The sequence below is a fragment of the Nuphar pumila genome, chromosome 5 (genome assembly GCF_984573655.1).
Source record: "Nuphar pumila chromosome 5, dmNupPumi1.hap1.1, whole genome shotgun sequence".
NCBI classification, from domain to species: domain Eukaryota; kingdom Viridiplantae; phylum Streptophyta; class Magnoliopsida; order Nymphaeales; family Nymphaeaceae; genus Nuphar; species Nuphar pumila.
This window is the reverse complement of record NC_143253.1, coordinates 76,592,621-76,612,056: the sequence shown is the minus strand read 5'-3', so window position 1 is coordinate 76,612,056 and position 19,436 is coordinate 76,592,621.

Here is a 19,436-nt window from a genome sequence, read left to right as displayed (position 1 = left end):
TTCGGGAGTCGTTTGAAGAAAGAGCTCATCCGAGAGATGGATTGAGCTATTCTCATAAAACGACATATATAAAAATGTTTAATTATGCTTCCTTGATGATTTTTAACACTCATGTAGTTAGCTAGGTTTAATTTGCATTTTATTTCATTCATTTAGCACATTTCATGAATTAATTAGGATTAATTTAGCATTTATTTCAATTCTGCTCATTTTCAGTAGGTCTCTGTTTTTGTCAGTCGGTACACACGTCATTTCATGCATTTAGTTTTTATTAAAAATCCCAAAACATCATGGAATGCGCCCTTAGGTGTTCCTAGAATTGTGCCAAAATTTCAGAGGCATTTGAATTTGTTTACTGTGGTAAACATTCAAAATGGCAAGTCGGGTTTTGTTACCCGGGATGCGTTTTGAAAATCATTTTCCGACTTGTAAAATCGAGATCTCCCTCATGGGATATCCAATTTTCGATCCGAAAGTTGTTCTGAACTCGGGAGAATGTCTAGTTTTTAACCTGATTTTCTCAGAGTTTTCTGATTTTCTGTAATGTCTGACAAAAATCCGAGAGTTCGGGACACGTGTCAGAGCCTAATTTGGGCCTCTGAGACTTTGGATCGACTTGGGACGATGGGTTCTCTTTGTGTGTTGCTCCAAATCCAAAACTATAAAAAGTGAAAGTTATGTGCGAGGTGTCTTCTGTTTGCATCTGAAAGACTGTGATTTTTAGAATAGTGTTGATACTTGCCTCGGATTTTTCTTGTCAGTCCCCTGTTTGGTCACATTGGTCTGTTCTGTCAATTTAGGAACACAAAGTTATATTTTTATCCATGTTTTTGTTGATCAAATGCCAAAGTAAAGAACATGAAAGTTGTTCATGTAGGTGTCGTGAGTAGCTATGATTAATTTCATAAATTTACATGGCTGTTTTATATTTTTTTAACATTTTACATCATATTAGGGTGATTTTCACCTCTGTCAGAACTAAATCCCTGTTTCGGAACTCACCATGGCTCAAATACCGAGGCTGTAAAAACCAAAAATGTTCCATTTAGGGTCCTTTAACAGTATGAAAAATATCAAAAGTTTTCATGGTGTAAATCTTGCATTAGCATATTAGGCATTGCATTTGGTTCGGATCCACAGGCAAAATCGACCATTTTAGAACTTTCTTTAAAGTTTAGTATTTAAATCATATCATCTCATGATTTTTAGCATTTTAGGCTGTTTATCAGAGTAAGTAGATGCTTCATACCGAATTTGGTGCAATTTGGAATCCATTTGAGGTTCGGATTAGCCATAATACCAAAACAGGGTCCCGCAGGACCCAGATCCAAGTGAAAAACAAGCGAAATTTGTTATTTTGGATAAATTGCAAAATGTTAAATTCCGATTTTACAGTCCTAATGTGTTTAGCAGCATGTCATCATGACTCATACTGCATTTCATCATCATTGGATTCAATTTGAATTTCGAAATCTCAATTTTACCAAGTTTTCCTTCAAAAAACCCTGATTTTAAAGATGTAACTTTAATTTTAGGGGTATTTTGGTCATTTTGACCCCAATTCCGAATTTCAAACTGTTTTCCAGTTAATTCCCTGCATTTACATAATTTCAAATATCAAGGAAGCATGAGAATAGGGTTTATATCCAATTAAATCCAATAATTTCATAATATTATTGGAAAATCTTGGAAAAACCCACATATTTGAGCTAACTTTATTTCAAGCTTGGCAGGGACATTCCAAAGAAGGAGCTGAAGTCTGAAAATTTCTTTTACTTCCTCTATTTAGTGATGTAATAATGTAAATTTTGGAATAAGAGAGTTAATTTCCTGCTTAGACTAGGATGCATATCATATAGTTTAAATTTATGCAATATCCTGCTTATATGCTTCATGCATTTTATTTCAAAATCACTATGGATGTACACGAATGGCACGTGCACCAACTCTTAGGGAGTTGATGAACTCGGTGGAATCCATATTTACGGCCCTAGTCGGAATATGGACGAGACCCAGATCCATCATCTTTCTACTAGTCACATTGAGCCTACACTCTTAGGCTATCTTAAAATGCACATCATATTTTCAATGTTTTCAAAATCATGTGCATTAAATCAAATAAACTCTGACCATATTCATGGCCACAGTCAGAATATGTGAAGGATTTATTTTGACTTAATACACATTTTTCAGCAAATTTCTTAGAAAATCTTTCAAAGTGCATTCATGCATCCATGTCATTTGCATCATGAAATCATTGGTTTTCTCATGATTTTCTTAAGAAAATTTCATTCTCAAGAAATCGATTTCTCAAGAAACTCTAAGGATTTTCCAAAATCGGTTTTCCCAAAGTCAAGTTTTTCCACAGTTTTCCCTGAAAATGTTATTTTCTTAAGAGATTCAAAAGAGTTTTCCAATCTTTCTCCAAGATCCAAAATTGATTTCCAAGTATTTCAAAGGTAAAATTCCCACGATTTCGATTCCCTAAGTTTTGAATTCCCTTCTCCAATGAGTTTTCCTATAAATTTTCCATCATTTTCCTAAAAAAAATCTCAAAGTCCAAGTTTTCCTAAGAAGTGTTTCCCTTTTCAAAGGTTCACTTTTTTCTCAAGAATCACTTCCATTTTCCCAGGATTTTCAACCATTCATGATTTTCCCACAACTTCATGAACTTTCCCGTGATTTCAAAAACCCATTTTCACATGAGTTTTCCTGAGAAATTGACTTTCAGCTTTTTCCTGAGAGAATCTTTTCAACTCCAAATATTTTCCAAGCATACATCATGCTTTCCCAAGCTGCATTTTCCCAAAACCTCATAGCACATGCCTGAATTCTCTGTGCATTTAGGATAGAACATAACTTTGATAATTTCGCTAAGTCAAGCACAATTTTGGTCCTTGGTTCGATTACCCCTGCTAAAGGCGGCAGGAACGGTCGAACCTCGTACCGACAGGTCGAGCCCCATCCCATGGATTTTCCCGCAATTTTCAAAACAGAGGCGAGTATTTCAAAACAATTTCCAAAATCCGGTCAAGTTTGAAGCGCGAAAGCATTTCCCTCTCTCTCTTCCGCAAGGAAGGGAAGACGGGGAAAAATTTCGCGACGACCACAGTGCGACAGTAACGGAGTAGCCGTTCCAACATTTCCTTTAATGTTTATGGAATGTCCTCGATTTCAAATATTTGTTTACACCCCGTTTTCTTATTACTTTTTTTTTTCTTTTTTTCTTTTTTTCTTTTTTATTATTTGTCTGGTTTCCCCCATTTGCGATCCATGTTTGCTTTGATCATCTGTTGAAGCTTGAATTTCTATTTCCATCATGATCGCCAGTTGACTTAGGTGATCGTAATTTTTTTTTTTGTTTCTCTCTTTTTTATATTTTCTGCAAGTAAGGCCGCAACGCAAGGCAGGATTTATCTGAGTACGTCACTCTCGATCCATTTGATTTGAATGATGTTACAGACCTCGTTCAGACCCCTCTAGCCAATAGGGGGTCTCTTCAAATTCATCATGCATGCCAGCATGATCAAATCATGAATGTGAATTTTGAATACATGATCGTTCGTTCATGAATCACTGTACAATAGAATATGTCGATGGAATATTTTGCCCAAACTGAGATTCTTCAAGCAAGGTAAAACAAACATGAATTTCCCCTGTGTTATGTTGGCAATTCCCCATATATTTCCCCTGTGTTATGTTGGCAATTGCCTACACTATATTCACTCTCTGCACATCCATTTATTTTCTGCATTATCTGTGTATATGGCTTCTTAATATGCATCGTTATTGTCTTATTTATAGTAATTCATCCTCATTTGTTGCACTTGTTATGTATGCATTATATCTCATGATGGTTATGATGATAGAAGATTTCTGGATCCCTGCCCATCAGGAATATACCCTGTTTTGCACTCTCAGCAAGGTTTGTCCTTCACTTGTAGTTCTGGACCATACTCATCCTATGTCAGGTGGTAAAATGTGGTGGACCTTAGGCAAAGTCCTCGTGGATATGCCTCTTAACGTTAAGTAGATCCTTTGGGATACACATCCCCATCATGTTACAAACCCAATAGAAATCACCTCCTTGGCTGTCATGGCTCACGAGTTAATCTCTTAATGAGATTCCATAGAATTCGGTCTATCAAAGTGCACATAGCGTAAGATGTTCGTAGTCAGAATGAAGATGATTTGATCCCCTGTCAAGTGTCGTCACCACCTGTTTTGCAGAATCCATTCAATTTTTTTTTCTTTTCTTTCTCTAAAGGGCTGGACCCAGAAGGAATGTAATAAGCACTAAATTGACCTGTTGATTGATTTAGAATTTGATAGATTTTTGCTGAACCACAAGGATCATTCAGTGCCATCGCATAGTCAATAATCTACTAAAGCGCTTATCAGAAGCTGCTGGACCTTTTCACAAGAATATGTGTGCTTACGTTTTTGGGGGGGGAGAACAGAAGATCATAGTCACATTTGGGTGTTGTTAATACCCATTACAAGTTCGGACCCTATAGCCCAACCATCCTACGGTAAGGTAAGTTTTGTTCTGCCAACCAAACTTCATTATACTCTCTCATCGAATTTCATTATTATAGTTTTTTTTTTCAACTGAATGTTATTGATGAATTGTAATCTTTGTACACTGATATACATTTTGATATCAAGTTTCAACATTCATAACAGGCTACTGCATTGTCTTTTGATCCAAACTATTCTAAATTGAGCTTCAGACTGTAGTTGCGTGTGCTTTCTCATTTGGTTGAGATCCCTTTCCACTTGATGATCATGGTGTGATCTCAATATAAATCATAAATTTGTCACAACTTTTACAGTAAAGTTCTACGGCAAATCTCCATTTATTCCCAAAATTATGTGTGAAAATCCTTTGAATTAGCATTTAGAGATAGCAAAGATTCGAATCATGGCATTAAGATTTTATTCAGTAATATACGTATGTGTCAGGCTTTGTTCAAGGGAATGACTTTTTGTCAATGGCATGTCAGCATTAGGTGAGTTAACATCGAAGTGTGAGTTAACACACATTACTTGTTGGGATTGAAGCATCAGTCAGTTTGTGTGAAGGGCTAATTAATCCGCATATTAGTGTAAGTAGTATGAGTGTGTCAAGAGTTAGTTGACAGTTAATGTATGTGAGCATCTTATTAGGGTAAGTGTGGTTTGGATACCTGAGTTGATAGTGCAGGAGTCAATATCGTGCGAATTAACATTGTCTGAGTAGTATAATGCGTTAAAAGGTGGAATAGTGTGTTAATCTGTATTACCAAGTCAGCAACATAAGTTAGCATGTGTATTAGCATTATATAAATTGGTAGTTTGTATCATTAGTCTGTTAGGTCAAGCATGTCAGATGGTGGATGAGCGTTAGCAGCGAAGGTCGGATGAGTCATATTATATGTGCATCAAGTGGTTTTTGTGAATCAGCCTAATGATCAGTAAATTCATGATTTGTTAGTTATCAGATTCATCTTTATATCATGGTGCGAATCAGCAAATCTCTGATTTACAGAAATGTTATCAGACTTCATTATCTGTTGTGATCTAAGTTGATGAATCGGTAATCTGCATCGGGTCCCATTGGTTTGACAAGATCCAATATCAATAGTCCATCTCTAGCATAACAATTAGTATGTTTACTGTTACACTAATTGCCTCCTGCAGCGTATCTGTAATAGATTTCCATCATACCCTCTTTTGCACACTACTACAACAACCTTGTTAGCCACCCACACCTACCTATTTGCAGCATATTAAAATCAAATTCCATTATCTATGGGAATCATGCATATAATCCCTCTCATTACCTTCCTGTCATTATGTATCTATTATAACCTTATCAGTTCCACGCATGTATATGTCCACCACCATTCACCTTCACTTCACATCTGCTTCCTCATCCTTCCAGCCTCATCAAATACTGCTTGATATTGATATCCTCCTTCTCATGTTTTTACCAACTGGGAAAGACACATGGTGTTATGGTGAGTAAGCCTCTTAATAGCATGCTAACATTTGCCTTGACTAGTTAGGTTATCTCATCTGAGCCACCGACTGCTGCCTTCAAAAGTAGTCACTGTTATGCATATATTATGCCATATAAGCTTTATACCAATCCATCTCAACTGAAATTTTCAGACTCATCAGGCTAGAGAGACTGCATTTGAATCAAAATCTCCCGCAAAGTTTGTTAGCTATATTTGGCCTACCATAATGGGTTAGTTGAGATTAACCTCATAAATCCACTTTCCAGCACATACCACAAGCATACTTGTTATCTCCATCTCACCTTGTGCAGATTTTCTGTAACACATATTAGTCACCAGCACCTGTCATCCCCTTTTATCATCCACAATTCACCTCAATAGCATCTTGTCGTCATCATTTTTCTGCCTAATCACCACTGTCATCATCCTTCATTTACCTGTATACCTTTGGTCCAGCATATAACACCTTCCAAACTCAGTTGCAAAACACTCCACTCATCCTTCGCAACATCAATCATCTTCCAGCTCCAACATATGACAACACCGCTATCAAGGGTTGCTTCAAATCAGTCTTCAGCATTCATGTTTCTGTAACATTCACATCTATAGCCACTCCAACTGCCACCTGAACCTCCTCCATCTCACAAGCTATCTATGTTGCATATATGCCATATATATATATGTATATATATATTGCATATATATACATGTATGTATATAGGTATATATATATATATATCACTTTTTCCCCCACTTTAAATCATCAATATCATGGCATGTGAGCATCTCACCATCTGCATCTTTGAAATCAATGTGACACATGCAATTCCCCTTCGCTTTCATACTAACTAATTGTTTTGCAGGGGAATATGTAAAAAAGGTCATTACTTGGAGTTGTAAATTCAATTTCGTGTATTTTAATAGTTAGATCTTAATGAGAATTTACATCTTATGTCTTAGATAGAATGAATGAAAAATTGTAAATATCATAAATTGCTTATTTTCATGCTTTTTACCTTCATTTTTCAAAATCTCACAATGGTGAAACACGAATGGCACGTGCACCATTTCGTAGGAGGTAATTAATCCTAAGTTGATGATTTACATCAATGGCCATAGTCAGGATGTAAACAAGACTTAGGATTTTTATCTTTTACGAAATAAACACTGGATCCACACCAGATCCGTTTTCAAAATTCATCATATTTTCCTTAAATATTTTTCTTTTATCAGAATTCAACTTAAAATTAACTCAAAATATATACCAACGGCCATAGTCAGGATATATTGAGGGATAATTTCATTTTAAACTCTATAAAAGCACAAAATGTGTTTCATTCTTCACCTAAATTTAAATATAGATTATTATATAATACATTCAATGACCATACTCAAGGATGTATTATATCTTCAATCTTATTTTAATTCATTTAAAGAATGGAATAGCTTTTCAAAATCCAATTTCAAAAATTTAAATTCATTCATCATTTAGGATAAAATTGCATCATATTTTTAAAATTTCTTTTTCATAAAGCCAAGTAATTCTTTCCTTCATTTCTCAGATCAAAATCCTATTCATAAGTTCAAATTCAACTCTATTTTTCAAAAGGATTCAAGAATTCAATTTCAAAGTCCCATTTGACTTTGAAACCTCAGAATCATCTTGTATTTCAAATTCCAAATTCTATCTTAAATTCAAAATCCAATTTAACTTTGAAATTCATTTGTATATTCAAGATTCAATTTCTAAAATTCATTTTCCAAGTTCAATTTAAACTTGGAAGTTCTTGATTCATCTTCTGAATTTAACTCCAAATCCATTTTAGGATCCAGGATTCAACACTCATATTGGATCTCAGACTTCAGATCCAATTCCTCTTTAGGATCCAGACTCCAATCTCACTTTGGATCTTAGACTTCAGATCCAATTCCATTTTAGGATCCAGAATCCAATTCCATTTTTTGGATCTCAGACTTTAGATCCAATTCCATTTTAGGATCTAGAATCCAATTCCATTTTTGGATCTCAGACTTCAGATCCAATTTCCTTATAGGGTCCAGAATCCAATTTCACCTTGGACTTCAGACTTTAGATCCAAATCCATCTTAGGATCCAAAGTCCAACTCTACATTGGATCTCAGACTTCAGATCCAAATCCATCTTAGGATCCAGAGTCCAACTCTACATTGGATCTCAGACTTCAGATCCAAATCCATCTTAGGATCCAGAACCCAAGTCCATCTTGAATTCCAAATCTCGGATCCCATTCTGTTTAGGATCCAAAATCCAATTCCAATTCTAGATTTCAATTCCATTTTCGGATCTAATCTGAATCTCTTAAATCCATTTCTATTCTTAAATACCATTTGATTTTCTGAGTCCATTCCAAACTTCAAAATCTAAATTCAATTTCATCTCAAGTATTCATTTCCTTTCCTAAATTCAAGTTCAAAATTCAAAGTCCATTTCCGACTTTGAAACTTCATTTCCTTTCATTTCAAAACTTCAAATCATTCTTTCTCAAAGTCAAGATTTATTCTTCCAACTCTAAATTTACTTCAAAGACTTAGAACTTCTCTGATCTGTCTCAAAGTTCTAAGTTAGATTCAAACCATTTCTTCCCTCCAGTATCAAGTCCATCTCAGAATACTTGGAAAATTTTCCAAACATCTTTTCAAAAGAACATACATCTTTGCATTGCACAAAGCATGATTCTTTGTGCATTTAGAGTTAAAATAAATTCTTAGATTATATTTAAGCAAAGCAAAAGGCATAGATTTGATCCTTGGTTCAATTACCCCTGGTAAAGGCGCCAGGAACGGTCGAACCTCGTACCGACGAGCGAATCTCGTCTCTCCATTTTTTCCCGCAAATTTTCAAAACGGAGGCGAGTTAAATTTCTAAATATTTTCAAATCAAGGTCAAGTGAGACCGCGCAATATAGTTCCTCTTTTTCTCTTCTCTCTTTCTTTCTTTTCTCTTCTCTCTTTCTTTTCTTTCTTTTATTTTTCTCCCTTCAAAAAGGAGGAAAATAGAGGTTGGAAAAGGAAAAGAGAAGGAAGAGAGAGAAACCACAAGAGAGGAAAAATTTTCGATGATCACAGTTTTGGCGACCGTGATGGGACCCGTCTTCGTTCGGTCGGATCTATGCCTTTGCTTTGCTCTAATATTATCTAAGTCTTTATTCTTCTATGTCAGCTTCATTTTCATGCAAACCTTAGGAGCCTAGACTCTGTCCTAAAGCTGGCATCATTGCATATAGGATCTAAGTATGGTATGGTAGGACCATATTGAGGAGATTATATCCATGTTCACATTAGATTTAGGTCTTAAATACAACTCTCCTTAATTTTAGGGATTGAATGTAAACAGTGTATGCAAGTGTATGCTTCTTTTCATTTAAATCTATCTCTTTAGGACTTGCATTAGAGCCTTCTGATTTTTATTGCATGTTGATCATATTTTGAAAACATCCCTACCTATATTGTCCCGGTCTTCACGTTGCTGGGCTGTCTCACTGAACCATAGTTTGGGAGAGAGCCTCACAACTGGGCCACTTATTCGGGTTCGCGCCCACCTACCACGTACCTAAGGGCCATAGTCTGAGGTATATCGGTAGGTGCTCAAGGATGTTGGGAAGCCATTACCTTAGAACCGAAGAGATATCTTATATGCCACGTACTTCGAGCTTCGGCTTGAGTATATCGGCGTACCTTGATTGGAATCAGATGATATAAATCTTAGAGTTAGAATTAAGGTCCTATCAGCCGTTTCAAATATTGCATATAGAGTCAGCTTTAGGGAGTGCTGTTTGTGTATCCTTGCTTATATATCTGTGATTGTGTGATACTTTATATATATCTTTCTTATATTTTCCAAAACCCTGGGTATATACTTCAAAATTTCCTCTTTTGTTTCTAAAACCCAAGTGTATTTTTCTTCTTCTTCTACATTTCTTCAAAAATTCTTCTGATCCTGCCTGCAAGTTCTTCAAATTTTAAAACCTTACCATTTATTCTCAAATTCCATTTTTCCTTTTATTTTCTTCTATTTTTTCTTGTTTATATTTTCATAAAAAACTCTTTTCGTCAAGAGATATCCTTTTCAAAATGGTATTTTCTTTCATATTTTAGTTGGTTACTCTCCCTCGTGGAGTAAACAAACACAATTGTCACAAATTTTGTGGTGACTCAATCCCTAATAATGGGATACAATTGTTTAGATTTTAACCTAAATCCTCCCTCTTGTCAAAACTTCTCCAAAAAGTTTCTCTGGTCTAAAAAACTTCCTCTTTCCTCTATAGCGAGATCACTGATATCCGAAAATGGTTACGACAAGAGCAGGAAAAGAAACAGTTCCTCAACTCAGCGATAGTGAGGCGGAGGAGATAAGCTCTCCTAAATCAGTCAGGGGACAGAGTCAGAACAGGAAAGACGACATCGACCCCGCTATGTATGATATGTTTCAAAAGATGATGGCAAGGATGATGTCAGAGCAAGCCGAGGCCAAGCTGAAAGAGGCAGTTCCTAAAAGCAAGCTGAGGAAGAAGCCTGTAAAGAAGCAAGTCAGAATCATCAGAAAGAAGGTGCAGCCAGACACTGCTTCTGAGGAATCAGAGTCAGTCGAGGAAGAGTCAGAAGAGGAAGAGCAGATTGTCTACAAACATAATCCTCCAAAACAGTCTGTAAAGATAGCTGCGGAAGAGCCCGAATCCGTCAACAAGCCCAAGTCTGGGGCTCCAGCAGAGGACCTGATGAGCAAGCAGATGAAGGAGATGAATCGAGCAATTAAAGACATTCAAGCCAAGGGTAAGGGCAAGCAGACCTACACCGGCAAGGATTTTTACGATGGTCTAGATGGGGACGATAACCTGGAGAATCTTCCTCGTAAATTTCTCAAGTTTGATGGAACTGCCAACCCTAAAGCCCACTTGGCCACATTTTATGCAGAGTGCAGTCGTTTCAAGAAAGATAACAGGGCTCTGTTCATCTGTTTTCCCCGCAGTCTGGAGGGCATAGTAGCCAGATGGTATGCTGACCATGTAAATCCTATCGAACTACGAGAGTTTGATAAGGTAGTAAATCTGTTCATCGAGCGCTTCTTATTCAACACTGAAGCCTCACCTACATTAAATCATCTTTACAACCTGAAGCAAGGAGAGACTGAAAGAGCAGGTGATTTCATTCACAGGTGGAGAAGCACCTGTAATAAGATGAAGGTACTCATTCCTGAGGAACACGCATTGCAGGTGATCCTCAATAATTTCTCTCAGCCCATAAGGAGCCTCATCGCCACTTCCCCAGCAAAATCCTTCATCAAGTTGATTGAGCGAGCTGAATGGCTCGAAGCAGGAATAGAAAGCGGACTTTACGAGGGCACGCCTCTGGTCAAGAATGTCCAAGACCAGAAGAAGAAGGCGCAGTTTGCTCATTCAGTTGATGCCTCCTGCAATAATCTTGGCAGCAACAGCAAAGGAAACAAGAACAACAGTGGCAGTGGTCCGAGAGTAGATCAGAACAAGGGGCAAAAGGAGAGATCCTTTAAAAACAATGATAAACCACTTCTGACTGGCATCCAACAGAAAGGGGATTTTCAAGAGAAGCCCAAGTACATCAAGTAGGAGAAAGATCAAGTCTTCACTCCTTTAGATCAAACAATGGAAGCAATTATGGATTACCTGTTAAAGCATGGGATGATCAAACTCCCTAAAATAGCGGATCCTCCTGTGATCTTGGGAAAGTTCAAGGACCAATTCTATAAGTACCATAGGGCAACAGGGAACGACATAGAGCACTGTTTCGTCCTCAAGCACATGATACAAGACTGCATCGACAGAAGTGAGTTGATCGAGGACGAGGAAGAAAAGCAGTCAGCAGTCCTGATAGAACCATTCCCGGACCACTCGAAGAATTAATGAAGCCAAAGTTTTTGTTTGCTTTCGTCTCTTTTTGTCAGTTGTCTTGTAGGGGCTAGTTAGCCCAGTCTTCTATGAGTCTTTTCCTTTTTAAAGTTCTTGTAAATATTCGGTTGTTATCAAACTTTTGCTTATCAAATGAAATGTCAATTTCCTTTATATCTTTTATATCCAATGCTTCTTTTTCCTTTGCCATATTGGAGCATTTAAATTTCCTATTCTTTTCAGAATGCGGGACAATTCTGACATCATTCATGAGAGAAATGATATTACCTATGAGGGCTTTTCAAAAATCATGAAATTTCAAAAAGTCTTCATCATGACCAAAGAGTTCAAATATTCTTTGGTCTAACCTTCATCAAAAATCAACCCTCGTGTTGATCATATTTTCTAAAAAAATAAAGTGTTCGAACCATTGCATTAAAATTTCAAAACTCGTATTGATCCTATCTTACAAAAGATCGGTTTCAAAATGTTATATTCAAAAGATCAACCCTCGTGTTGGTCTTATCTTCCGAAATGGATTTTCAAACCTTTATATTCAAAAATCAATCCTTGTGTTGGTCTTATCTTCCAAAACTGATTTCAAATCTTTATATTCAAAGATCAACCCTTGTGTTGGTCTAAATCTTTCAAAATGGGTTTCGAATCATTCAAAAGTCAATCCTTGTATTGATTTTAAAATCATTATATTCAAAGATCAACCCTGTGATCATCGCAATTTTTTTTCTATTTCTCTTGGTTTCTCTATCTTCCTTCTCTTTTCCTTTTTCTAAGCTCTATTTTCCTCCTTTTTGAAGGGAAGAAAATAAAAGAAAGAAAAGAGAAAGAGAAGAGAAAAGAAAGAAAGAAAGAGAGAAGAGGAATTCTTTTGCGTGGTTTTCACTTGACCTTTATTTGAAAACATTTAGAAAATTACTCGCCTCCGTTTTGAAAATTCGCGGGAAAAATGGAGAGACGGGATTCGCTCGTCGGTACGAGGTTCGACCGTTCCTGGCGCCTTTACCAGGGGTAATCGAACCAAGGATCGAACCTATGCCTTTTGCTTTGCCTAAATATAATCTAAGGTTTTATTCTAACTCTAAATGCACAAAGAATCATGCTTGTGAAATGCGAGGATGTATGCTCTTTTCAAAGATGTTTTTGGAAATTTCCAAGTATTCTGAGATGAACTTGGTAAGAGAATGAAGAAATGATTGAATCTAACTTAGAACTTGAGATAGATCAGAGAAGTTCTAAGTCTTTGAAGTAATTTAGAATTTTGGAAGAATAAATGGGGGGGAATGACTTGAAGTTTTGAAAAATGAATTTTCAATAGTCAGAAATGGATTTTGAACTTGAATTTAGGAAAGGAAAGGAAATGCTTGAGATGAATTTGAATTTAGATTTTTGAAGTTTTGAAATTTAGAATAGATCTGAGGGATCCAAATGGTAAAAAATAGAGATGGATTTAAGGAATGTTTTGGATTTGAAATCTGGAGATGAATTGGTTTTGAAAAAAAAGTTGGACTTGGGAATGAAAGTTGGATTCTGAATCTTGGAATGGATTCAGATCTTGAAGTCTGAGGTCCAATGTAGAATTGGATTCTGGACCCTAAGGAGAAACTGGATCTGAAGTCTGAGATCCCATGTAGAGTTGGACTCTGGATCCTAAGATGGATTTGGATCAGAAGTCTAAGATCCAATATGTGATTGAATTCTGGATCCTAGAACTGGATCTGAAATCTAAGATCCGAAGTAGAATTGGGTGCCGGATCCTAAGATGGATTTGGATCGGAAGTTTGAGATCCAATGTAGAATTAGATTCTGGATCCTAAGATGGACTTGGATCTGAAGACTGAGACCCAATGGTAGAATGAGGATCCGGATCCTAAATAAAATTTGGGTCTGTGATTGGAGATCCAAAGTAAAATAAGGGTTTGGACCCTAAATGGAATTTTGGATCCGTGATTGGAGATCCAAAGTGGGATGGGGTCCTATACTTGAAACTCTGAATCCAAGTTGAGACTAGGATTTGATTTTGGATTTGGGTTTTTGAGAAGTCCAAAAATAGGACTTTTAAAGATGATCTGAGTTTTTTGAAGATCCAGATTTGAACTTGAAAAGGTTTGGGTTTTTGAGATTCAAAGTCAATCTCAACTTTGATTTAAAACTTTGGGGAAAAATGGATTTAGAATTAGAAGATGAATTTAGAAACTTCAAAGTCAAATTGAACTTTGAAATTGAGTTTGGAAATTTGAAGTTTTGAATGTGAAATAATTTTGAAATTTCAAAGTCAAATTGGACTTTGAAATTGAGATAGATTTGGAAAATAGAAAAGATGTTCGAAATTACTTGGGTTTTTGAAAGAATTTTGGAAAGAATATGATACAATTCTACTCTATATGATGAATGAATTTGAATAATTTTGAAATTGGATTTTGAAAAGCTATTTCATTCTTTAAGTGAATTAAAATAAGATTGAAAATATAATACATCCTTGACTATGGTCATTGAATGTATTGTATGATAATCTATATTTAAACTCAAAAGAAGAATAAAATACATTTTTAGTGCTTTTATAGAATTTAAAATGAGATCAACCCTCAATATACCCTGACTATGGCCATTGGTATATATTTTGAGTTAATCCTAAGTTAAATTCTGATAAAAGAAAGAAGTATTTTGAGAAAATATGATGGATTTTGAAAGTGGATCAAGTGTGGATCCAATGTTATTTCGTAAAAGATAAGAATTCTAAATTTTGTTCACACCCCGACTATGGCCGTTGATGTAAATCGTCAACTTAGAATTAACTTATCTCTTACGAAATGGTGCACGTGCCATTCGTGTTTCACCATTGTGAGGATTTTGAGAAATAAAGAGAAAAAAATAAGAATGCATGGAATAAACAATTCATGATATTCTATAATGCTCATTCATTCTACCTAAAGCAAGAAATGTATATTCTTCATTTATATCTAGCTATTACAATTCGGAAATTGAAATTACAATCTCTAAACTAGGAAAAGAAATGACATTTTTCATACATTTCCTGCAAAAAGATAGAGTTAGCATAAACAAAAGAATATATACATAGAAGAAAAAAACAGAATATATACATTAAGATGCAAAATAATGGAATATCTACTCAATGCTAGAGAAAAAGAATGTATCATGTCAAATGAGATGAGATATCACAATGCATGTGAACCGGCTATTATGAAGTTTTAAAAAGAATATGCAGTTATAATACAATCCAAGATCTAAAATGCATAATTATGCCTAAGGTAGATTGTTCATGAATATGTCGTGCCATAACATATCAAAAAAAAAAAAAGTATCTAACATACAACATATATATCGCTTTTGCACTTAATTTTGCGAAGCCAATTCTTTTAGACCATAGAATATTTGATGACAGAATTTGGTAAGGAGACTCACTTCATACCAGTAAATGAGTGTATGGGAGATAATTTGAAACTTCACGAACAGATATTGACATACTAAAGTATGAATTTAGTCTGAAATCAAGACTGTACCCCTGCCAAAGGATTATCACATTCTGTGGCTTTTCCAGAAGGTCGATTAATTATACCAATTCCTTGTGATTCCTGATGGCGAATACCCATTCCCTCTTATTTGCAGGTTCAGTTCACCGAGGGCCAACATCTTGGCCCTTATACCCATGCGGGTTGGCCAAAATTGGCCTCCAAAGGTGACGGTTCCAGATATTGCATAGAGACAAAGTAATCTCTAAAAAAAAAACAGTGATGCTTGCTGGAAAGAAATGGAACAGTTCAGCAAAAGGAAAAAGAAAAGAATTTGGACTTCCAGTTACGAACTGGTAACTTCAATATTTCAGATGATATCCAAAATGTCACGAGATGTGATGAGGATCCTAGGGATTTCCTGTACAAAAGTCATCAAAAATTCCTGCTATGACAAAAATAAAAAAAAAATAATAATAAAAAAAAATTGAACCTGATCTATTACTATATTCCCAATTGCATAAAATTTCAGGCGGAACCCGTAGAACTATGACAGTAGGATCTATGTAATTTTAACAGCAAGTCTATCAGATCTTGGCCAAAACTCAGATCGGCCCCTAGATCTTGTGGCAGATGAAACTAATGAATTCTAATGACACCGAAATCATCAAGAAATATGATCTTAAACCTTAAACAGGATACGAATGGAATGATAGACTCAATGCACAAAATGAAATCTCACGGACAAAATATGCCACAGAAACACAGAATGAAATATATAAAACAAAAAAAATGGTAAAATAGAAGGATACAGTGAATAAATAACTAATACAGATGATAAGTTGACACTATATAAATGCCATAGGTGGGTAGAGGATGGCATGAAAGTTAGTGAAAAAAATCCAAGATGCAGATTAAAAGAGTACCAAGGGTGATTAATAGAAATGGCAATCGTAGACCATGATATGAAGAATGATGATCAAATGCAAGGGATAATCTAACTTCGTACATGTATGATGCCAATGAAAAAAAAAAGAACATGAACTTAATTAAGATGACAGATTAATAAGCAGGAGACTGTTACGAATAACAAGAAGAGACAAGAAGAATTCAAAAAGAAAAGAAAAAAAAAATGAGGCATACCTGTATACCGATATTACAACCCTCAGAATTTGAATCATTGATTCTGAATTTTACCCCAGACGATCCTTGACAAAAGGCTAGCTAAAAACCCCACTGAAAGATGTCAACACTTTATCATGTTGAGACCTAACAGACGACTCGAATGAGCTGACTGAATCAAAACGACTGTAGACATATGGCGCAGTCGCCTATAGGTATGTAACTGTTATACACGATAGTTGGCCAATGGTCTAGATAACACTCTACAAGTGTCTCAGTGTAACAGGAAAATTGTACAGATGAATCAATCTTCACAGATCGACTCCTTCAATTTATTCCGATGACTTGAATGTGTCTAACATACAGGTTTTATCCTTTAGAACAACCTGATTTCATGACTCCAGTTGTTTCCCTGAGGTGATTCTTGCCATCAAATTTATTTCGATGCTCTCATAATGGAGTGACCCAACATTGTCACACACCCTGCCATGAGCGAGGTTTACACTAAACCTTGAATAATTGAAACTGATGCTAAATCGACTTTGGTGGGGGCTTTAGGACCATTGCTAACCATCCCTCATGCGTAGGTCACAAGATGCAGGGGAGGTGACTGCGAGATGGATGGGAAGAAGGATGATTAGCTATCATTCGAATAGGAAATTGAAGACAAAACAATGATCAGAGGAAGATCGTATGTAAACAGGATCAATATATAGACAGGGGATTGGGAAACTTATAGGAATTGCAAAATACAGATGAAATACATTGAAATAGCATGCGCAAACTGCGATACAGAGAGAAGAAAACAGGAATTCGAAAATCTTGAAACAGGAAATCAATCGACTAAACAAAACAAGCAACAAAAAAAAAAAAAAACGCAATGTTGTGGATGAAAACACAGATACATAATAAACAACATGAGCTAAAGGCTATTACGACAAGGTATTGAGCATAGCATGAACGTGGAAACAAAACTGAAGGGACCCACGGAGGAATTAACAAAGAGGAGAAGATGTTGGAATATGATATTCCTTTGTTATAGCACAAGGGGATGTTTGGATTGCTATAGACAACCGAATATCCTCCATGGTGCATTAATAAGGGCTAAAAACAGAAGAAACAAGGAAGAGTTCAGAGAAAATCAGAGAGAGGGGAGGGAGTTTACCGCGATCGAAGGTTTCAGGATCGACTGGATTCCGAGTTGTTCGCTGCAACCTCCGTTCCCTCCAGTCGACTATGCAGAAGTGGAAGAAGACAGTGGAAGGGAAGAAGGATAGGGAGCCGTGGAAGGTTGGTTTGCGATGATGGATCCTTGAGGGAGCCTTCCTTCAGACTACTGCAAAGGAGGTGCCCTGAAGGAATGCTTCCCTATTTTGTTCTGCAAGGAGACCAAAGCCGATCACCAGAGGAGAGAAGAAGTAGCTACAGGAATTTGATGGTATGGAGGGTGATGCGAAGTGGATATCCGATCTTAATGAAAATAATGGATGCCCTACAGAAGCGATGGAGGCTCATTTTTAAAGGGAAATCGGGTGGAAGAATTGGTTGAAGATCAAAGGCTGAGAGAAGATGGGTTTGTTGCCAATCGGACGGTGGTGAGAGAAGGGAAGAGCGTGCCGGAGAGGGGTCGTTACATACTTTTAAGTTTTCCAGAAAGAGGACCCCTTTTTAGGATTTTTTAAAAAAAATGGTTAAGAAATGAGGTTTTTGGCAAAAGGGCTTCAAGAAGCTTGGAAATCCTTCGTTTTTCTTGTAGCTTTTTCTCAATTTTTTTTTTGGTTTTTATGTCATTTTTCTATTTTTTTGTACTTTTAGAATAAAGTCCTAAAGCTTTACGAAAAATCAAAGATTAAAACTAATTTTTTTGTGTTTTTGTAAAAATATTTACAAAAGGAAATTTTTCTGAGAATTTTAAAGCTATTTTGAGAAAATTTCTTCAGAAATGGGTTTTGGACCCAAGTTTTCGAGAAAATATTTTTAAATCCCGAATTGAGAAATACAATTCGATGGATCCAAACGGATACCGGACAAAGTGTCTGAGCTTTTCAAAAAGTTATTTTGGAAATTTTGAGAATCTGATTTAAAAATTGGATAACGAGGCTCAGATTTGGATTTTGATCTAGATCCGAATCCGAAATTGAGTCAGATATGTAAAATGAATTTAGTTTCAACAAAATTTGAGAAACAGAATGGAATTTAGATTTAAAACTGACTCAATTACCCAGAAAATGGGGGCAAAGGGGCAAAACGGGGATATTTACAACATTTTGAAAAATTTGGGGTGTTCACAGATGCCCCTCTTTGCTACTAAGCCGGTTAAAAGCCAAGCTTAGTGGCAAAGAAACACTCCAAATTTTGAAAAATGTTTCAGTTAGCCAACCTGAACTGGGTGTGGAAGAATTTATTTTTAAAACACGACTTTTCAGGCTTAAGACCTTATCCTGTATGGTCCTGGGGGGATGAAATCCTCGACAATGATACATCTGAATGATAAAAATGAGGATATCATGATGGGACTTTGGGTGGAAATCCCAGGGATGGTGAAAGGTAAGAATTTTGATCAAGTTTCATGGGTGAGACAAGATCAGCCCTTTAGAATGACTCAGGTTTAGCCCTTAACCTGGATGGGACGAAGATAGATCAAGATAATTTGGATGGGGAAAGGGATATGAGCAGATCTCGATGGGACATTTTTGAGAAAATGCCTCGTGAGATGAAAACTCAGGGGCGATCCTTTCCTGGATGGATGCACAGAGCATGGATTCCTTTGTGGGGAAAACCATGACGGGACAGGAGGATTGCCTTGTCAAAACGAGGTTCAGGTTTAACCCAAACCTGAAAGGAAGGTACTTTACGGAGTGAGGTTTAGGCTTCACCCTTATCCTGAGAGGGACGACCATACAGAATCTTTGAGTGAAGAAACC